This window comes from Mauremys mutica, chromosome 3 (assembly GCF_020497125.1).
Source record: "Mauremys mutica isolate MM-2020 ecotype Southern chromosome 3, ASM2049712v1, whole genome shotgun sequence".
Classification (NCBI taxonomy): Eukaryota; Metazoa; Chordata; order Testudines; family Geoemydidae; genus Mauremys; species Mauremys mutica.
Genome location: NC_059074.1, coordinates 117,247,613 through 117,271,335, shown reverse-complemented (window position 1 = coordinate 117,271,335; position 23,723 = coordinate 117,247,613). Strand labels below are relative to the sequence as shown.

Genomic DNA, 23,723 nt, shown 5'->3' with positions numbered 1-23,723 from the left:
TTTTGTCTCCTTTGTTTCTGATGTCAGAAAGTTTGACATTTGTGTCATAATGACTTAGACTTCAGGCGAAATACAGCTCAAGGTGTGTGTGGGCAGCTGTGATTGACATCCCTGGGAGTGCAACCACTGATCAAGGTTACTAGATAGCCTATTGAAGGCTATAAGCAAAGCACAGTATTACTCTGTAAGAAAAAATGTGTAATAAATTATATACATATTATATAAAGATGCATTTGAACACTAGTGTTGAATGCGTCATCTTCTGTAAGTCCCTGAAAGGGGCGTGGGATGTTGCAGCATTATTTGGAGGCATTTGAAGGACCATGAGCTTTGAGAACTGAGCTTTCCCACCCTCTTCCTGACTAAATTCTTGTTGTATCTCATGCATTTCTTTTATTAAAATGTCAGGGCAGCTTTCATTAAAGCAAGTCGAGTCCTCAAATGTCAAAGTACATGCCCCCTGCCTTAGCTGGGGCTTCCAGCCTGTACGCCCTTACAATCTGCAGACTTACTGCCCACTGTCATCCCCTGTGAAGTGGGGTGCTGCAGAACTTGGCTCCATGATGCACATGGGGCTGTGCACTCCCTGGGGGCAGATTCTTCATTCCTGGTTGCAGCCATTTACACCTGATAGGAAGTATGAAATGCTACCCAATGACACCCACATTGCACTGCACACTTTGCACAGCTGCAAAGGGCCACACTAGATGCAAAGCAGTACAGGATGCGGCCCTTTGCAGAACAGTTTCTGCAGTAAAAACAATGAGGAGTCCTTGTGGCACCTTAGGGACTAACACATTTATTTGGGTATAAGCTTTCATGGGATATAACCCACTTCATCAGGTGCATGGAGTAGAAAATACAGCAAGCAGGTATAAATATACAGCACATGAAAAGATGGGAGTTGCCTTACCAAGTGGAGGGTCAGTGCTAACGAGGCCAATTCAATTAGGGTGGATGTGTCCTATTCCCATGAAAGGTCCACTGTGTTCTGTCTGGACCAGCAGCCCAGCATTCATGAGCAACTCTATAACAACAAACCAATGCCTGTGCATAAAATTCCTGCTTTCCATTTTGTCCTGCTACCTGTGTTTTTCCAACCCACTCTTAATGTGCAGTTCACAACCTTCTTCAACTCTCATCTTTGCTCCTTTTTCCCTGCTGCACCTTACGCTTGGCCCAGCCGACTACTCCTCACACACTCAGTGACCTCCCACGGTACATTAAAATCCCTCCTTGAAACACACCTTTCCTCTAAAGCCTTCCTATGCTGATTCCTCATCACCACCTTAGTCACATCTAGACAAATGCATCACTTGGTATACAATACAAGATGCAGAGCATGGTATGTATAGTATCTGACCTGTCATTGATGTAGGCTGAGCTCTTAAAAGCCACCTAGGGGATTTGGATACCAAACGGCCACCAGCTTTACCCAGACGACTTTGATAATCTCTGCCTTAGTCTTCCTGGAATGTGCTAGTTCTTCCTTATGTTTGTACAATGCTAAGCAGACTGTTGGCGCTCATTAAATAGTAACAATACTTTGTATCAACTTCACAGGGTGTTGTTATTAATCTGAATCCAAGCCGTATTACACAAAATAACAATTCAGATAACTGAATGGGGAGCAGATGCCCAGGTCCAGCTGAGCTATGCTCAGTGCAGGATCTGGGGAAAGGGCAGAGAGAAGGTGGCTGCACTGATCCTATGGCCAAACATGAGTCTGTCTAGCCTTCAGCATAGCTTAGGCATTTACAGGCAGCCCTTTGGCAATGCACAGTGAAGATTAAACTGGGCTGAGGATGGAGGGATAGCTCAATGGTTTGAGCATTGGCCTGCTAAACCCAGGGTTGTGAGTTCAATCCTTGAGGGGGGCCATTTAGGGATCGGAGCAAAAATCTGTCTGGGGATTAGCCCTGCTTTAAGCAGGGGGTTAGACTAGCTGACCTCCTGAGGTCCCTTCCAACCCTGAAATTCTATGAAACAATCCTCCCTTTACAGTCTCTTCACCTTAGTTTCATTCCACAGCTATCCCTCTTCTCCACTGCTCAGTCTCTGTCACTCCCTTTCCCTTCCCATTTATCTGATCCCCCTCCCTTCCACCCCGATAGTCTATGATTCTATGATATCTAAAAAACAACTATGTTAGATTTCAAAGGTCAAGTGAGACAAGGTAATGAGTGTTAATTTAGGGCCCATAAATTTGCATACTGGGATTCCAGGATAGAATTGAGACAGTCCTAATTGTGTCATGTTTAATTTGACCATTTTAACAGGTTTTCTAATGTGGCTGTGTACAACACTTCTACCACCACACCAGGTCTACCTGTAGAAGCTGATGTAAAGGGTGCTGGGTCACGATCCTGCTTCTTTTCCCCTACTCTCCCCACCACCCCACAGGGATGCGGAGGACACCCCAGAGGCTGCTGTTATGCGAAGTCCCTGAGGAGTCATGCAATGGGGCAGAAATTCCTTTCTCACCTCTGTGGTTGCTCACACTCTGGTTCTATGCATTTTGCTTTAAGAAATGAGAATACAATTTTCCCTATATTTTGGCTACAGTGTTCTATGTAAATAGGGACTATCTTAATTGACCCTGTCATAAACAGATAGTTAAGGGTTAATGTCTCTTTTACCTGTAAAGGGTTAAGAAGCTCAGTAAACCTGGCTGACACCTGACCAGAGGACCAATAAGGGGACAAGATACTTTCAAATCTTGGTGGAGGAAAGTCTTTTGTTTGTGTTCTTTGTTTGGGGGTTGTTCACTCTTGGGACTAAGAGGGACCAGACATCAATCCAGGCTCTCCAAATCTTTCTGAATCAGTCTCTCATGTTTCAAACTTGTAAGTAATAGCCAGGCAAGGCGTGTTAGACTTATTTTTGTTTTCTCAACTTGTAAATGTTCCTTTTGGCTGAGAGGATTTTACCTCTGTTTGCTGTAACTTTGAACCTAAGGCTAGAGGGGGTTCCTCTGGGCTATATGAATCTGATTACCCTGTAAAGTATTTTCCATCCTGATTTTACAGAGATAATTTTTACCTTTCTTTCTTTAATTAAAAGCTTTCTTTTTAAGAACCTGATTGATTTTTTCCTTGTGTTAAGATCCAAGGGGATTGGATCTGGACTCACCAGGAATTGGTGGGAGAAGGGAGGGGGGATGGTTAAATTCTCCTTGTGTTAAAATCCAAGGGGTTGGATCGGTGTTCACCAGGAACTTGGTGAAAAAGCCTCTCAAGGCTGCCCAGGGAGGGGAAGGTTTTGGGGGGACAGAAAGTGATCCAGACACTGAAATTTCTGGATGATGGCAGTGTTACCAGATCTAAGCTAGTAATTAAGCTTAGAAGTGTCCATGCAGGTCCCCACATCTGTACCCTAAAGTTCTGAGTGGGGGAGGAACCTTGACAACCCTTTAGAGCGATTTGTTCTGCGCAATGATATAACATGCCAGTGCTTAATACTGCCAGATTCTCCCGTGAGTTTGGGCCCAAGCAGACATTAGCAGTGACGCTTATACTGTTACTTGGTTATGAGTCATGTCTGATTCTCAAAAACATTGAGTTAAATGTATTAGAGAAAAAAAATACTCTGAGAACATCCTTTTTAACTGAACAAAGAATCCCCTTACTAAGGAGCTATGATTAACCTTTTGTATTTTCTTTCCTATTTGGCATTTATGCACATGGCAGGCTGAAGCTGTGCCATTCCCTGCAGAGTAAAAATCTATGCAAAATTAATTGGAGAAAGAGCACATGACATTAATCAGAACTGGTTAAGTTCCAGCACAATTTCGTGGCTGCCCTCTGACACACTGTGACTTGATAGTGTATGATATTGAATGAAAACCAGTGTTCTGTGAGGTTAATTAGTGTTACCTTCTTTGTGTTGTTTATTTTACCATTTCTCATTTAAGCACCACGTGTACTCCAATGCCTACTCTGCCAGTTAGCTGGCATTTGTTTGGAAAAAAGTGATTAACAGGAACGTTTTTGAGTAGGGTTAAAAAATTCTTTAACAACATTTCGTTGGGAGGTTTTCTCTCTCTCTCTCTCTCTCTCACACACACACACACACACACACACACAATACATGAGTGTGAAACCTAAACAAATTTTTTATATATAAATACATATATAAAATGTAGACTAGCCCATCACTTGGTATACAGTATGAGACACAGAGCATGATAAGTACAGTGTCTGTTACTGATGTAGATTTGCTTTGGTTTCACAGTCATGTACTCTTAGAAAGAATGCCTGCATCTATGTGGAGGTAATTAATTCTTTGAATTTATTATCTGAAGGTGAAGCATGTTGATTTATCATAATGAAGAAACAGAATGACACTACTACCATATCAACAGAGAGAGAAAGTGACACACTTTAAACTTGATCCTTAGCTGGTTAGTTGCCTTATGTACGAGTAGCTTATTATTTTCCAGGAATGAGACTGGATTAGCAACACAGCTGGTCAACAGAAGAAAAGCAGTGGGATTCCAAGAAATGAACAGTAGGCCCAATGCCTTCTCTAGTATCAGCTCTTGTGGGAGAAGAAAACCCTAGGAGAAGCCCATAAGATGTCCACTTGCTTTAAACGCTAGACAGGGGTAGACCCAGTTTTCATGATTTTTCTATTTAAAGTGCTTTGGATCTTCTTTCACCCACCCCATGAATGGAAAATGCTTTCCACTCAAAGCCATTTTCAAGCATAGAAATCTGCATGTTGTAGTTTCTTAAGGGACAGGTGACTGTCAAGGCAGAACCTTTTAAGGAACCACATTTCACTGGAAAAAATTATCTATAAATTCCCCAGGCAATGTACATATATAGACAGTATATAGATTCTACTAAATCATTCATTTGGCTGAAAATCTGAAAAAACGTCTGGAGTTTGGGAATTATTGAAAGTAAGCTGGTTGTCACTGGAAACTACCATACTGAGCTTTTTGCTGCAGATATACTGAGGTTACTGATAATAAGTGGCACTGGAGATGAGGTAAGAGACAAAATAAAATGAAAACATATATAGCAGAACTCTTGTATTGCTATAGCTCTAGTTATTTCAGATGGTCAGTTATAATGGACCAGTTTCAGGATTTTGTATCTTGGACATCATTTTTTTTTTTAAAGTTTGAGGACAACAACAAAATAGAATTGTCTGTTCACTAACTAAAAGAAGTAGCTTAGTTTATGATAATGTAATTACCTTTACAGGGGCATTTGTTCATGAAGTGAAACAGACCTTTGCTGGTCCTACTAAAAAAAATCTCAATCATGTCTGAAAACCATCAGTTGTGCAAGCACCATAACTTTCTCTAATACATGGCTCCATGATACTTTGGATCAACTTGATTCACCTCAATGGTTACAGAGAGGCCTAATACAAAGATTTTATAAGCAGATATTTAGCCCATTCACAATCTATTTTATCCACTGATACGATACTTTATAACAATTCTTAATGAATACCAGGATATCATCTTCTGACACTATGTAGGGCCAAAACATCTCTGAAGTCCTTACAGTGCATAAGGGATAAGATTTCTCTAGATCAATACAGAAGAGCAGGTAAGGAATCTGTAGTTTCTTTTTAAAAGTACAGTGAGGTGTGACTAAGTGCACTGTGCTCAGGCAAACAAATACAACTCTAAAGTATCCTCCAAATACCACAGTATGAGTTGAAAAGGTGCTATCTGGAAGCATTGTTTTGTTTAGGATTATTTCAGTTTGAGATTATGCTTTTTAATTAAAATATTACTAGTAAAAAAGCAAAGTAGATTAAAGAGAAGCAAATCTCATATAAGCGCTCGAGGCCTGATCTGCAGACTAAGCATGTTCAGATTTACCTTTAGGATGGAGCAGCATTCCCGTAAATAGAGGATGAAACACAATGATAAGTATTTCATATAATAGCCAGACACATTGAACTGAGCTAAGGTTAACTCTGAAGTTCCAAGTTTCAGAAATTTTAATCAGAACTCTAATGCCATTAGTAAAAACATTGATTTTCTCTTCTTATGGAGAGTGTAAAATAATGTTGACAAGGGAAAGTTGTTCTAATTAAAATATGAGAAGTTTTAATACTAACTTTATTTTAAAAAAATGCTGAGATATTTGCTGATCAAGTAGCATTCTGTGTGTTAATTAAATATCTAACACCCCTTTGTGACAATACAGCACGTCAGTATTTGAAATGTACAAAAGTTTGCGTCCAGTGAACTTTTATGTAAGACGATTAGGCCTGCATTCTCAGCACCTGCAGTTCCCACTGAACAAACAGGAGTTTTGCTCAACCCCTCTGAAAATTAGGGACCTGATCCAATTTGTACTGAAGTCAAAGGCAAAACAGAAAATCATTGCAATGATGCAGGGTCCAAGCCTTTAACATATCATGCAAAATTTCAGATGGCATTATTCAGATAGACAGACATCTAGACTGACATCCTGATTTAGAAAAAGATGGCACCTCTCAGTCTATACATAATAATGAAGTGTATATCACTTTTCCTGAATCCCTACTGTATTTTTATCCTATAACCTTATTAAAAAAATTGCCTCTCCCCTCCTTCCCTCTCTGCTTATTCTGATGCAGTCAGTCATTAACATATGCAATTTAAGGAGCAGCAGATTTCAGGCAGGGGGTTTGCATGCTTTTCTGTTGTTTATGTAGTGTCACAACTTTCTTAAAATCTATTTCCCCTGAGGGGTCCAGGGTTGCAGCCTCTGCTTCTCCTGCAGATAAAGGTGCAGTCCCAGATTATTTGTTAGAAAGCTCAGAAAGGGAACAAAATGTTAATATTTTGATTATTTCCAACCTGTAGTGAACCTTTGGTAAAACAAACAATTTTCTGCTGTGATCTGAATCATCATTTGCTAGATACCCTGTTTGCAACAGACACACCAAAAAATGCCATTACTTGGGTGCAACAAAAATAAATAAGAATACTTAAATAAATAACTAAAAGTAAAAAAAAAATACCTTGAGAAACAGACCACTGTAATAAAGCTACTTATTGAACAGACACCTCTCTAGAAATCTATTATTCAAATACTAGCTACAGTAATTTGATGTAGTGTTCACTTATGTTTTCACTCCTACTAAGAGCGATGACCAAACCATTCATCTTACGAAACATGCAGTCCCTAGTGCATGTATAATTGGTCACCTTCCTAACCTTGTTAAATAAATGCCCTTTTATGAAAACAGTTCCAGAACTTACTATAGAACAGTGGTTCTCAAACTTTTGCACTGGTGACTCCTTTCACATAGCAAGCCTCTGAGTGCAATCCTCCCCTTATAAATTAAAAACACATTTTTATATATTTAACACCATTATAAACGCTGGAGGCAAAGCAGGGTTTGGGGTGGCAGCTGACAGCTCGCGACCCCTCATGTAATAACCCCACGACCCCCTGAGGGGTCCCGACCTCCAGTTTGAGAACCCCTGCTATAGAAAAAATCCTGCGCAAAGACCCATAAGTTGCTGCTGCCTGCTGCTGAGTTTTGTGAGCCCAAACTTAAATTCTTAGCTCTGGTTTTACTCCTCCTGAAGGCAGGCATTGTGGATTGCCACCATCAACTTCCCCAAGGAAAAGGCTTTTCTGAGCAAGGTAAAAATACGATCTCACATGATCACACTTTTACTCAGAGCTCAACAACTGCAACATGCAAAAATGCTCTGCAGTGATTATCGTTTGAGCTGATGAATGAAAATTTGAGATACTATTGGTGCTCATCTTTAATTGGACTAAATACTGCACAGGAACATAAACAGAATTCCTTGTGTACCTTTTAAAACACTTCCAACATCATGGAAAAAATGCCAAGTGCATTCAGATAACGGGATTTATTTATTTATTTTTTTAAAGCAGCAGAGTGTAGTTGTAAATGGCAGTTCATGGTTTGAGAGAATATGGTTTTATGAAGACCAAATCTCCCCTGAGACATACCTGCTAGTAGAATGCTATGGTCAGGGGTGAGCTGCAGCGGGTTCGCACGGGTTCGCGGGAACCCGTTGTTAAATTTAGCAGCCATTTTAGAACCGCTTGTTAAGGGCTGCTAAATTTAACAAAAGTTCCCGCCCACTCCTCTCCTGCTCCGCCCCCTTCTCCTCCCCCTCCCCTGCTTCCCGCGAATCAGATGTTCGCGGGAAGCCTGAACAAGCAGCATGGAGGCAGCCAGCAGGTAAGCTGGGGCGCGGAGGGGGAGGGGAGGTGCGGCTGGCTCAGCAGCTCCCGGTCCCAGACCGCGGCTCCCTCCAGCCCAGCGCCGGCCTGGGGAGTCGGGCCCCGCGGCTGCCGCCGAGCGGCCGGGCCCCGGTGCTGGCCCGGGGAGTCGGGCCGAGCGGCCCGGCCCGGGGAGTCGGGCCGAGCGGCCCGGCCCGGGGAGTCGGGCCGAGCGGCGCCGGTCGTGGTCCTGGCAGAGTGGACCCGGTCCCCAGGCAGTGTGGTAAGGGGGCAGGGAGGGGGTGGGTTGTGGGGGGGTGGATAGGGGTCAGGGCAGTCAGAGGGCAGGGAACAGGGGGATTGAATGGGGGCAAGGGTCCCGGGGAGCAGTCAGGAAAGAGCAGGGTTGGATGAGGTGGTGGGGGCACTCAGGGACAGAGAGAAGGGGTAGTTGTATGGGGTAGGAGTTCTGGGGGGCCATTGAGAATGAGAGGAGGGGTTGGGTGGGGCGGCAAGGGGCAGTCAGGGGACAGGGAAGGGGGGGATGGGTCAGGGGTCTCCGAGTGTGTGTGTTAAGGAACATGAGGGGTTGGATGGGGCACGACCCCCCCCCCACGGAGGGGGGGGGAAGGAGGGAACCCGTTGTTAAAAAATTGGCAGCTCATCACTGGCTATGGTGCCAGTGAAATTTACCACTTAAACAAATACATCAGGTGCTGTAAGGAAATTAGCCAGATACCTAAAACACCCATGGGGTAGGGACTGCCCTGAAGGTCAATGTGATTTTACCAATAATGTTGATCCTCTGTCAAGTGTATTTGCCACTAAGTGGTGTGGGTTACAAATTAGCTCTGAAATGGAAAAAGAAACGAGCAGTTTGCTAGATGTTTTGTTTATATAACTGTGCTTGTCCTTTATTTGAACTTTCTAGTTTGATAAAAAACATTGTAAACTATGCTGATCATTAATAAATTCATGCTCGAAAGGGCACTATGTCTCATGCTAATCAATTCACAAAAATATCCTGTTAGTAAATAGATCACTTATAAAATGTGACTTTAGGCAAAACATTATAGGATATTATACCATTAGTAGAGGTGCTGGGCCAAAGAGTTACGTGACGAATAAACAATTCTTTAGTTAATTGGCTGTGCTCTATCAGTGGAATAAAAAGCTGTGACATTATTCCCCAGTTTCCTTCTATTTACTAACACTTTTGGGGCCCACTGCTGTGGAGGCACTCAGCACCACTGAGGAGATGTTCAGCATCTGACAGGAGTGGGCCCTTAAATGCTACACTTTCCTCTCCCTATCTCAATATAGTACCCATGGACCTTCATTTTCAACCCAAACTATATGCCAAATATTGCCCTTGGATACATGCACACTGCTTCTACCTGCTTCAAGGGAATAATTTAGCTCTCTTAATTATTGCAACTTCCCTCCACCTCTTCTCAGTTTATTACTCCCAGCTGGTAGTTCAGGATTAACCTTTTTGTAAGGCCCTGTTGCAGGGTGGCTGCCTGTCAACAAACCAATGACCATTTAATCCCTGACATACTATTAAGTACTGTTGAGCATTTTGAGGGCATGTAGGTAGTACCCATCTCCTGTCCTGCTAATTGATCATGTCTGTCCTTAGATGATGGCAAGACATGAGGTGCACTGGAGTGCCAAAAGTGGGGAGATTCAACCAAAGGACACTATCTAGTGGTTACAATGATGGGGATGTTTTTCAAAGGGTCGAGCAATGTTTCAACCCCCTTATCCATGGTAATGTCTATGGGATCTTAATGCTTTGAGAATCAAGCAAGCTATGTCTTCAGCATCACCTTCACTAAGGTGCAATTATATGGAAAGAGGGATTGTTCCTCTGTTTTTTTTCTGCATCAACACAAATGATGGCAATTAAAAAATCTGTTTTCCTCAGTGGATCAGTGTTAAAAAGAACTCAATTCATACAGCATGATTGAAAACAGTGTGCTAAACCCTAGGTTCAGAAATATCTTTATTCTTGATTAAAGAACAATGATTGCTTTAATTCCGTATTAGGAGGGTATTCTTTCCCAGACTTGCTAATTAAGTCTGGATTATTAGCTAGCCACATGCCAGATAAATGATGTCACCAATTAACCGGATTTTCAAAAAATGTATTCATTTAAAAAATTAAATGCAACTGTTTTAGTAATATTTCCAGCTCCTTTCTAGGAGCTGGATATAGCAAAAAAGTGAAAAATGACAAAACAAACCCTTAAATTATTTTTTCTTTTAGTAATGTGATAACCAGACAAGTTCTGTCCCCCACAAAAAATCCACCATCAAAATCTACACATAAAATAATGAACCACCTTGGAAAAAGTTATTTTAAGATTAACAGAAATATGTATGTTCCTTTTTGCTGTAAGTAATGTGCAGATTCCCTGTAGGGACAGATGTTTGCCATCTTTCATACCACTGACAGAAAGCTAGGTAACTAGAAATGAACATAAAAACTGCCATGCCAAGCTGGATCAGACCAGTGATTTACCTAACATTGTGTGTGTTTAACAGTGACTAGCGTCAGATGTTTCAGAGGAAGATGCAAGAAATCCCTGTTGTGGGCAATTATGGAATAATCTGCCTAACAGGGGAGTTTCTTCTTAAACAACCCCCACTCAGTTTGTTATTAGCTTGTAGCTTGAATCACGAGGATTTATATATCAGAGGGGTAGCCATGTTAGTCTGGATCTGTAAAAGCAGCAAAGAGTCCTGTGGCACCTTATAGACTAACAGATGTTTTGGAGCATGAGCTTTCGTGGGTGAATACCCACTTCCGACAAAGTGGGTATTCACCCACAAAAGCTCATGCTCCAAAACGAGGATTTATATCCCTTCTAAAATACACACACACACAAAATGTTATATTCTATAGTACAGAGGAATCTGGGAACTTTCATGCTATGGCAGTTCTATAAATGAGAACAGTGGCAATGAGAGACACCTTATAATGAGTAAGCATTTTGGCTAGGGAAACCCTGGGATTCCATAGCAATCACAAGCTAGGTATGGAGGGCTTTTCTTCCCCAGCATGCTGTTCCTAGGGAACTCCAGAGCTTCCCTGGATAGTATGCTAAGAATTATGGGACATCGTTGTTCCTGAGCCCATCTGCTAAGCCGCTGCTAAAGAATGCAGTTCCTGTTTTCCCCTCCTTATTACATGAGGGTAGAGGGTGAATCCTGTTCCCCCCGGAACATACTTTTGGATTAGAGGAGGCAGTGATCCATTATGGAGAGGGCAAGGGCTAGCTGCATTTATAACATACACCTGAACCATTTGCGAACCTGGGTTGAAGTCTGCACATACAACGTTAAACTGCACCCACCCTGATTTAGGGTAGGTTTCAGATTCTGTAATATGAACTGTTCACAAATCCCTAGGTATTACTGTTTCAGGCTTGATTCACTTGATCTACACATCTGCGCATAGGGTGTGAGGGATTTGGTCTTTTATTTCTCAAGAATTTGATGGATAACGTGAACCATTATTTCTGATTGTCAACTTAAATATTTTCACTTCACAGCAAATGTTTTAAAAATATCTTTAGATACTGTTACTTGTTCAAAGTTTAATTGACAAATTAAGAATTTTAAGTCTAGACATTTAAAAAATCAATAACGATCACAATATTTGATATTAATTAACATTTCAGTTAAAATATCTTGAAGCATCACAAAATACTGAATTCTTTCTTCTAAATGTTCATACACACACATGCACAGAGCTTTGTTCTGTATTCAAGAAATTTTTCTTAGTCGCTGAATGAGAAACTATGGTAACCATTGAGATTTTAACACTTTCCAGTTACACTCCTTCTTTACAAAAATATCTTAGCTTTGCCATTCATATTCTTTAGAGACAGAGATGGTAACCTTTATCCTAAACCCAGGGTTGTGAGATCACCTAGGGATCTGGGGCAAAATCAGTACTTGGTCCTGCTAGTGAAGGCAAGGGGCTGGACTCGATGTCCTTTCGGGGTCCCTTCCAGTTCTATGAGATAGGTATTCTCCATATATTTGTTCCCATTAACGCACAGACTACAGCTGAAACATTAAAAAGAAGCAATTATGGTGACAGCAAAAACCTGAGTTAAAATTTAAAAGACTGATCCAAAACCCACTGAATTCAATGGAATCAATTAAATCAAACCCTATGCGAGGATGATGTGGTTTCCAAACAAAATAATCAGAAATTGATTGGAGGGAAATATCCTGCTTCCCTGCAACATTTACAAGGTATGGAGGTAGCCACATTCTGTTACTGGTAACACCAGTTAACATATGGAAGCCTCCTGGGCTTGCACTGGAGTGACTGAGAACAGATTCTGTCCCTCATGTGGGGGAAGGGAGAGAGGGTAAGCTCTTCAAGCTATTGATTTCTGACTGTATAATTTTTAATCATCCTTCATCTTCCTTTTACATAGGTGCTGAACTACAGATTTTCTTCTACGGTCAGCAGATTACTCTTTCTCTTGAAAGTTCTCTAAGGACAATATTGTGACAGCTGCATAAGTTGATGGGGTACATGTACTCTCCCTGCCATCATATGGCCTGCAAAAAGACCTATCCTACTTGCAGTCCCTGCACATAGAAGAATGAAGGGCTTGCTCCCTTGGTGTACCTCAGAGGAGGTGGGATGGCTCAAGGAGAAGACACAGCCATAGCCTTACCAGCTATTTCCTAAGGAGCACTTGGCCACTCATGTAGGGATTATGGCTCCCAGAGACTCATTCCTTTCTCCAGCTCTCCACGTGGCTTTGCAGCTCTCTATCTGATATTATGTCCTCATTATGGACAGCTCCTCATTTTGTCCCATGTCGCAATTCAACGAGACACACCAGGATGTGTCACTTGGCTGGAATGATTCTCTCCCCGGACTCTGATATCATTGGTGCTGTGCCTGCATGCAGTGCACAACAACTGTGCTTCCATCTCCAGTGTTCAATTGCTGTTAGGCTGTCCTTGCCGAGCGCATCAAGAGCCAGGGAAATGACAAAATTGTACTTAAATGCTTCTGCCTTACAAGCCAAAAATGTGCAGAATGTTATTGTTACTAGAACTAAGTGACATCTCATCCTTGAAGAATGAATCCAGTACTCTGTAGCTGGCAAAGAGAATTTAGTCCCCAGAGTCTATCACAAACATTGCAGACTAGTGTTTGATGCACTATATTGGTGCTGCTATCGTGCTTCCTTTTTTGTCTACATGTAAACCTGGGGGATTTTTCCCAGAGTAGCAGAGAGGAAAGATACAGTTCAATGTGGCTCTCACCAATTTCCCTCACATGCAAACATCAGAGATAGATTTGTTTTCTTCCTTTGAGTTGTCTGCTCCTAGAGTGACCAGCCAGCAAATGTGAAAAATCGGGACGGGGTGGGGGGTAATAGGAGCCTATACAAGAAAAAAAAAATCGGGACTGTCCCTATAAAATCAGGACATCTGGTCACCCTATCTGCACCAATTTCAATAGCGAGAAACTCATTGTCAGTGTGTCTGGAGGACTGCTACTACTTCAAGCCAGAAAAACCAGCCTGATAGCACACAGAAGGAGTCACGAGTTCACACACTTGCTCACAAACGCTTTTTAAATTATCTACTTTTCTTTTTGGCATGCTTGAACAACTGGAAAATGAACTACAAATTCATCATCATGGTTCTTACTCATTTTGGTTGAGCTGCATGATCAATGCTACACACAACCGACAGGAAATGTCTGGGATTTGCAACAGATGTTGATACACTTCTAGAAAGTCCTTTACTAAGTAGTTCATGCATATTGGAGGCCAAGTGTTAGGACCTTGTCTGGGTGTCAGACACAACTGCAGTCCTCCCTTGAACATGTGAGGCAAAATCCTGGCTCCACTGTAGTCAACAGCAAAACTCCCATTGACCTCAGTGGGGCCAGGATTTCACCCCTGGCTTACTAGAAATGCTATCTGACCCCAAAAGTAGCAGGGTGGTGGTAGAGCCATGGCTCCAACTCCATTATGCACCAGCCAGCAAAGCTGGTTGGGATCAGCACATGCTGTGCCATCTGGAAATGTAGTACAGTAGCTTTCAGAGTTCCCAGTGGGGCTGTGTACTGCTTTCAGTGCAGAGCTATGGCTGCAAGGCACAACTGAACCAAGCAAAACCGATGATAGACACACTGTTTCCCCATGTCAGCTTGTCTTCTCGCAATACATCTTGATTCCATACTGGCATGATGCCCACATTGCACTGAAGAACAACACATGATTTCAAGAGAATTATGTTCACCGCTGTTTTTTTTCCCCTCGTTAGAACAGAGTAAGGATATTAATTGCTGGTTGCTCCACTAGTTCTGGGGTCTTACCAATTACTAAAGGAAATTGTTCACCATACAAAAAATCCTGAATGTCTTATTGATGGTGATCAAAAACTTCAGGCAGCTATTTCTCTTGCAATTAATGACATGCTGGGCATGCATGCACTGCCTGGGCAATTGCAAAGAAGAGTTAATAAGAAGCTATACTCATGAACAACATTTACTGGAACTACCTCAATGCATAAAATGTGTGCCAGGATGTGTGGACAGCTAGTGGCTTCTTCCTTCTATTATTTAATTCCTCTAGACATGCCTCTGTTGAAGCCTGGGTCATCTCGGTTTGATTTTCTTTCAATTTGAATTAATGCCAATTGTTCATATGTTCAGCATAATGGGATTTGCCAGCCAGGAGTTTTACAATCTTTGCTGCACAAAACTGTCTTCCCCCGCACCTCGCTCGCCCTTTTCCCATTTTTATTTTAAGATCAGTATTCTTCTGGGGACATTTTTGGGATGTCAGGATAAGAGAGTATTTATCCTGATCCATGAGCACTTCTGCTCTGGAAGCAATCAGATGCCTGAATAATGTATGCACACTACCACACATCCACATCCTGGATGAAATCAAAGGGCATATCTGTACTGATCACATGTATGTTTTATACACGACACGTTTAAAAAAAATTACTTTCCTTCTCTGAATATTCTATTCAGCTTTTGGTGGAGGGAAAAATTGACAGTTACTAACATTTACCGATTAAAAGCAAATCCTTCCATAGCTTATATACACAAATTCAATTAGTGGCCTCTGTCTGGTTTCTACTGGATAAGTGTCCTCAACAGCATAACTGGATGGCACCAGTTTACAAGTATTGGCAGCCATAGCAGAGAGGTCATCATTTATTATGCCATAATGAGCACCTGTACTTATGCATAGTAAGCGTCTTTGTGGATAACCTGCTCATACACTAATTGCTGGAAAACAGGTTAATGTATGCACCATTCCCAATAGCCATGTGCCTTCCCTTAGACGGTAAAATGACTCTCATGCTTTCGGCATTCATTACATGATTTTATTAATTTCTTGCTGAGGAAATTAATAAAATCACACTCCATTCTCCTGACGCTCCACAATTCCATGGCAACTACTGTGGCTGCCTCCATAACAAACAACATATTCCATTTTAAAAAACGTGTTTATGGGGGAACTGGATGGGCCAGGGGATTGGGAATGGGGTTCAGAAGTCTTCATCTAGGTTTGAATCTGGGCTAAATGGATAGTGACAGAATTTTCACCATCTAACAACATTGTGTCTCTGAAAGAATTTGATGGTGTTAGTACAGTTCTGAGTGAAGAAGTTTCAACATTATGTTTAGGCAGTCTCAGTAGAGAGATAAGGGATTCCCTCTGCTCTGAAACTGTCCCTCTGGGCTGGTCCAGGTGAACAACAAGGGCTACAAAATGTCCACCACCACATGGATGCGCAGCAAAATTTATAAAATGCAAAGTGACTTTTTATTATAGGAATAGCCATACTGAACCAATGGAGTATTAAACAAACCTTTCGAGTGCTGACCCCAATGCAGGGTTTCCTTTTCTAATACAGGAAGTGACTATTTCAAATGTTTTCAGGCATTCATTGGTTGCATCTTTTACACAAGTTTGTGTTGCTGCTGCCTGTGTTTTATCTATTCTCTAATAAAGGATTTAAACCTTCAGAGTCATCCATCCAAACTTTGGCATTAGCACTAAATTCACTAGCAAAAGCCAGCCATCTGACTTTTTAACATGGCTTGGCCAAGCAATGGAAAGATGTATGAGAAGGCGCTGTGTGTGTGTGTGTGTCCATATCCACACACTCGTCTCTCTCCAAGTGCATATCTGTTGAAGAAATAGGTTGTGAGGATCACTGTTAAAAGGTAGCAGTTTGACACAGCTCAAATTCTGCCTTTTAACATATCCTACTAAGGAGCCATATTTTCAAAGTCTCAGAGGTTTAGGGCTGTGTACACTTTGTGCAAGGACTCATATGCCTGATTGGTAAAGATGTTTACTGAGATTACATGTACAAATTGTTTATTTGCATGTGCAAATGGCCAGATGCATTAGTGGTCATTAGCATAAATATGCACAAAATTTACACAGCTATTCAAAGTAACTGTATATGCAAATTAGGTGCATTACTGCAGGCACATTTTGGATAGTTTTGGGACCAAAAGAAAAAAAAGAAAAGCTTGTTTTTGCCAAAGTTAGGGTGTATTTACAAATTGCATACTGAGCATGCACAGCAGGTGCGCACTTCTAGCCTTCCGATATTCTGAAAATATAGCTGTTGGGTTCCTCCCATGTGGAAGCAGTAGGACAAACCTGGATTCTCAATGTATGGGGGCCAATAAGTGTTGTCTCCTAACTTGTTTGGAAATGTGCAGGAGCTTTGCCTACAAGCAGAGTTAATGAAAATATCAACTGCTCATGATCACTATGAAATTTGCAAGTTCACTTATCTTTGGTAAATAACCCTCCCCCCCCCACCCACCCCCAAAACAGTCCAAAATGGACAGGCATTTTTTTTTCAAACCTTCCAAACATTTGCCTGCCCATAATTTAATGTGTCTGAAATGGTTTCTTTCAAGTGGCCTAAGAAATACATCCATCATGTTCTGAATAAATACAAATTTCAGCACCAGATGGACCATTTTGCAAAAGCTAAGAAGGCATTTGTAGTGTTTTTCTTCTAAAGAAAGTGAAAGAAGGACAACTGCTCTGATCACATTTCTGCTTTATACAACTCATTCTGATCTGCCCTTTGAAAAGGTACATCAAATTATTCATAATACTTGAGAACCTGAAATACCACTATCATTGATTTTTATTCAGCTAGTCAGAAACACAAAATATGATCTTCTAAATATACTCTATTTCATTTAACAGTTTTTGAAGAGGTTGGCATATATTACTCTGAATTATTGCATTCATTCCACTATTACTACTATTATAACAAAGTATCAACTATCTATTTTTTCTACAGATTTTGTAAATATGGGAAAATAACCATTCTTTTTATAAGAACTTTAATATTCAGCTTTGAACATACTGAAGTTATTTCAAATGCTTTGCATTATTAACTATTTTGTGAACTATTTTGTCAAGCTGGAGACATGCAACCAGTCTAAGGAAAAAATATGTCTTTAAAGAAGAGTGACTAATATCTACTGTAAACTAATCTTTTTTTAGTATTATCTGGTAAATCTCTGGTCTGAAAACATCTCTCCCCTACTCTCACAGACACACATATCTAATATCAGAGAGAGAGAGAATGTTTACATTAAGGTATTTCCTTTTTTTGTTCAAATTTAATTTGTTTCGAGAAGCACTTTTCTCTGATAATGCTCAAAAGAATTAGAGCAGCTGAAAGTCAGATTACATTAGTCTTACAAGAAAGCCTTAGAGTAGGAGTGCCTTCTTTGGTAACATTAGTTCTCTTTAAAATAAAATAAAATAAAATTAAATAAATAAGTGTAATGCATTAAAAGAATCTACCAAAAACACACAGTAAAGATAGGCAAGTTAGCAATTGCACTGTTAATATAAACCGTAGTTTACAGAAAACATTTTTCATAAATTATGTCCTATGAATAAAAATAAAAGTAACTATACATAAGGCGCTGAATACAAAATGCAGCTTATGTTACTTTAATGTATGAAGGACTCGATCCTTGGCAATTGTCAATATATCAGCATTTCAATGAACACCATGAGCACAAGAAATTAGACCTCAGAGCGATTAAACACAACTAAATCTAATTGAATCAGCAATCGTGCTGCATCCCTAGATTTTTCAAGGTCTTCTATTCTTCTGTCAACAATACGCCTACATATTGGAGAAACAACAATTGCCAACGTTACATATCACTGCCACTTAAACAGTATTTTAACACAGTTTGAAAACGTATTAACATGGAATATGTTAAAAGTGTAACATTTATTGTAAAAAAAAGTGTATGTATGGGGGTAGAGAGCAGTTATTAAGAAAGGTATAAACTGGGCATCTCAGAGAAAGGAAAACTGCCAAAACTAAAGAATTGCCAAGAACAGATGGATTTAAGTGTCTACTTATTTTATATAATTTCTTAGAGCTTATCAAGAAGTTTAATTTTCTGTAACTAAGTAACTCTTTATCTTCCTGTTATCTCATGAATTAACTTTTAGACTGACGGACAGACATAAAACTACTTCAGTTCATTCATCTGTCTCCTGGACGAAAACAATGAATGAAAGATTGTTAGTGTCAATGTAGTACCCCTAGGACAAAAGATGTTCTTGCCCCAAATTAGTATGCACCTATGAAATTCATTTGGATGCTCTCTTCAGTGCATTCTCAGCAAAGATTATCCTTAAGGCTGTTACAGGAAAGAGGCTATATAATGAAAAATAAAAAACCCAAAAAGTACAAATATAAAATCTAATAAGCAAACATACAGATTTGTATTAAGAGTTTAGCTTCGTTAAGATTGTTGTTTGTTTACTTACCTGTTTTAGGAAAAATTCAACGAAAGTTCAAAGGATTCTGCTTCCACAAAACAAGTGATTACATCTACAGCTGTTGTCTGTTGGGAAACGAACATCTCTCTCTCTCACACACACACACATGCACACACGCACCAATAAAATAACCCCAAACTGCCTGTTCCAAGATATGTTCAGAACCACCTACCACCATCAATGTCTTCTTCACAATGCTGTACTCGCATATGTAGCTTCCTCTCACCCCCACACTTCTGTAACATTACATAATACTGAAATATCCTTACAACTGTACTTCCATATAAATGCATCAAACTAGCATACATAGACATGCGAGACAAAGAAAAAAAACAAAACAAAAGCAGATACTACACCTTCGGAGGTTGCACTATTTTCTTCTACTAGCTTTTATTAGGAGTGCCTATTGTTCATATGGTGAACAGTCCTAAACCAAAAACAGAAACCACTTCTTTTTGTTCCCAATCATCAAACGTGCACAATGAGGCTACTTTCTAACTTACTGTCTTTAAAAATCCTACATGCATTAGAAACATCGACAGGGTCGTACAAAGAGCTGTGACAGTAATAGGTACCCGCCAACCGAAAGAAGGCAATCAATTAAAAACCATTTGCAGAAATTGTAGGGCTGTCAAAGACTCGTTACAGCTGTGGTTCATCAAATCAAACTGCATCTGATTGCCAAACCATTTTTTCAACAGCATCTAGAAAGCCAGGACACCCTCCGTTAACTCTTAAAAATAACGTTAGCATTACTGTATTCCAATCAAAGAGCCCAACTGCAATATGGTCCGGGAAATAACAACACATTATGCACCAGTATAACTGGTAGAGATTTTAGGAAAGAGTCACCAGGCAGCAAACCTGTCTGATCCCTTCCAGTTCTTTTGGAAATAGCAGTGGTACATAATTTAGAAGCTCTCAGTAGCTTATCCCATCCAATAACTGCTATAAATGAATTGCTCTCTGTGTATCAGTATCCTGCTGAACTCTCTTTAATTTCCCATTTTCTGGCACATTTTAAAAAGACATCAGGAATGATTTTGACAAACAAGTCTGTTCCTTTCCTGTTGGCAGCTAAACGTTTCTTGCAAAGCAAAAAGTACAAAAATGTTTTCCTTCAAGCAGACTGTGATCTGATTTGCACGTCTCTCTGCACTATTCCTGAACCGTTGTTCTCCCTCCTCTCACACACACTCCTTGGGTAAGATTACAGTGGATGGGTATGCAAGGAGAAGTGGGAGAGGGGCACAAAGAGCCTCCCCTGAGTAGAAGACTGCATCCGACTATCGGCGCCCAGGGCAAGAGCCTCGCCTCTCCTAGATAGGCATGAAGGCTGGATTCAGACAGCAGCATACAATAAATCTTCACAAAAGACATAGCAGTTGCTTTGATCCCCAAAGCACAATGTATCTCAACACTCCTAGCAGGATAGTGCACCTTCACATTGCCCCAAGTGAAGCAACAATGTGTTTTAAGGGGCAAATCCAGAGCCAGGTTTCATGAACCTTGATGGCTCAAGACTTAGTACCGTTGTACAAGGCACTGGTGAGACCTCATTTGGAATACTGTGTGCAGTTCTGGTCTCCCATGTTTAAGAAGGATGAATTCAAACTGGAACAGGTTCAGAGACGGGCTACTAGGATGATCCGAGGAATGGAAAACCCGTCTTATGAAAGGAGACTCAAAGAGTTTGGCTTGTTTAGCCTAACCAAAAGGAGGCTGAGGGGAGATATGATTGATCTCTATAAATATATCAGAGGAATAAATACCAGGGAGGGAGAGGAATTATTTAAGCTCAGTACCAATGTGGACACAAGAACAAATGGGTATCAACTGGCCATCAGGAAGTTTAGACTTGAAATCAGACGAAGGTTTCTAATCATCGGAGGACTAAAGTTCTGGAACAGCCTTCCAAGGGGAGCCGTGGGGGCAAAAGACATGTCTGGCTTCAAGACTAAGCTTGATAAGTTTATGGAGGGGATGGTATGATGGGGTAGCCTAATTTTGGCAATTAACTGATCTTTGACTATTAGCGGTAAATATACCCAATGGCCTGTGATGGGATGTTAGATGGGATGGGATCTGAGTTACTACAGAGAATTCTTTCCTGGGTGTCTGGCTGGTGAGTCTTGCCCACGTGCTCAAGGTTAGCTGATCGCCATATCGGGTTGGGAAGGAATTTTCCTCCAGAGCAGATAGGCGAAAGCCCCCCCCCCCGGGGTCTCTGCCATTCTCTGCAGCGTGGGGCATGGGTCACTTGCTAGAGGATTCGCTGCACCAGTCTTTAAACCATGATTTGAGGACTTCAATAGCTCAGACATAGGTTAGAGGTTTGTTACAGGAGTCGGTGGGTGAGATTCTGTGGCCTGCATTGTGCAGGAGGTCAGACAAGATGATCATAATGGTCCATTCTGACCTTAAAGTCTATGATTCTAAAAATCAGGCCCCACGTATCCCTTTTGGCTGGGCAGCCAAAAAAAAAAAAAAAAAAAAAAGGAGGCACTTAGAACTAGTGGCCTCTTCTACAGTGGCTTAAGTAACTGTTGCTATGGTCACCTCAACCCTAAAAAGTCATAAAACTATTTGGAACAGCAGCACAAAGAATAAGAATGCTAAGGGTACGTCTACACTACGGGATTATTCCGATTTTACATAAACCGGTTTAGTAAAACAGATTGTATAAAATCGAGTGAACGCGGCCACACTAAGCACATTAATTCAGTGGTGTGCGTCCACGGTCCTAGGCTAGCATAGATTTCTGGAGCGTTGCACTGTGGGTAGCTATTCCGTAGCTATCCCATAGTTCCCGCAGCCTCCCCCGCCCCTTGGAATTCTGGGTTGAGATCCCAGTGCCTGATGGGGCAAAAATCATTGTCGCGGGTGGTTCTGGGTAAATGTAGTCAGTCACTCCTTCCTCTGGGAAAGCAACGGCAGACAATCATTTCGCGCCCTTTTCCCCTGGATTGCCCTGGCAGATACCATATCATGGCAACCATGGAACTGTTTTGCCTCTTGTCACTGTCACCGTATGTGTACTAGATGCCGCTGACAGAGGCGATTCAGCAGCGCTACACAGCAGCATTCATTTGCTTTTGCATGATAGCAGAGATGGTTATCAGCCGTTCTGTACCATCTACCATGCCATTGTAAATTGGCAATGAGATGACGGTTACCAGTCCTTTTGTGCTGCACCATCTGCTGCTGTCATAGGTACCTCTGGCTGAGATCGGCCGGGGGCACAAAAGGCAAAAATAGGAATGACTCCCCAAGTCAATCCCCCCTTTATGGTATCTAAAAATAGAATCAGTCCTGCCTAGAATATGGGGCAAGTGTACTAGAGAACCAGTGTATCAGAGAACTAGAGAGCACAGCCGCTCCGTGTCAGATCCCGCAGAAATGATGAGCTGTTTGCCATTCACAGGGGGTGCCCCTGCAACAACCCCACCTGTTGATTCCCTCCTCCCCCAGCCTTCCTGGGCTACCGTTGCAGTGTCCCCCATTTGTGTGATGAAGTAATAAAGAATGCAGGAATAAGAAACAGTGACTTGTTAGTGAGATATGAGGGGAAGGCAGCCTCCAGCTGCTATGATAGTCCAGACAGGACATTAAGCAGTGTGGGGGAGAGGAGCCCAGCATCCCGCTGCTATGATAGTCCAGGCAAAACAGAATCTTTTCTTTACACATGAAAGGCGGGGGCTGATGGAGCTCAGCCCCCTGTTGCTATGATGAAGATGGTTACCAGCTGTACTGTACCATCTACTGGGAATGATCAGGAGTTTTTTACCCAGGCGCCCCCAGCCAACCTCACCGGAGGCCAGCCAGGAGCACTCACAGGCTGATGATGAGGACGGATACCAGTCCTTTTGCACTGCACCATCTGCCACAAGGCTGATGATGATGATGGATATCAGCCATATTGTACCATCAGCCACTCTTGAGGGGGGGCGAGGATGCTGCCGTTGACTGCTGCAGCATCGCGTCTATCAGCAGCATTCAGTAAACATAGGGTGACATTTAAAAGAGTCAAGAGAGGATTTTTTTCCCTTTTACTTCTGCGGGTAGGTGAGGGGGGTAAATTGACGAGCTATGCCCTGAACCACCGAGGACAATGTGTTTGACACTACAGGCATTGGTTGCTCAGCCAAGAATGCAAATGCTTTTCGGAGACTGCAGGAACTGTGGATAGCTTGAGTCCTCAGTCCTCTCTCCCTCCCTCCATGAGCGTCCATTTGATTCTTTGGCTTTCCGTTACGTTTGTCACGCAGCAGCGTGCTGAGTCCCTGCTGTGGCCTCTGTCTGGAGATTTTTTAAAAATGCTTTGGAATTTCGTCTTCTGTAATGGAGCGCTGATAGAACAGATTTGCCTGCCCATACAGCGATCACATCCATATGGTCCATGCTGGAGCTCTTTTTGGATTTTGATTTCAGACTGCATCGCCACCCGTGCTGATCAGAGCTCCACGCTGGGCAAACAGGAAATGATATTCAAAAGTTCGCAGGGCTTTTCCTGTCTACCTGGCCACTGCATCCGAGTTCTGATTGCTGTCCAGAGTGGTCAGTGGTGCACTGTGGGATACCGCCCGGAGGCCAATACCGTCGATTTGCGGCCACACTAACCCTAATCCGATATGGTAATACCGATATTAGCGCTACTCCTCTCGTTGGGGAGGAGTACAGAAACCAGTTTAAA

The 23,723-nt window shown here is 41.7% G+C and overlaps 1 protein-coding gene across 3 annotated transcripts in view; it reads right to left on the bottom strand.

Annotated features, from left to right (window-relative positions):
• Nucleotides 1–23,723, bottom strand: part of TIAM2 (TIAM Rac1 associated GEF 2) — a 189,818-nt gene that overhangs the window by 27,838 nt on the left and 138,257 nt on the right. Inside the window, exon 1 of one of the 3 annotated variants that reach the window (XM_045009402.1) lies at nt 19,019–19,303. The exons of the other annotated variants lie outside the window; for them this stretch is intronic. The gene's annotated coding sequence lies outside the window, so the exon portion shown is untranslated. Of the gene's footprint in view, nt 1–19,018; nt 19,304–23,723 lie in introns of those variants that run through there. 3 annotated transcript variants of the gene reach the window in all.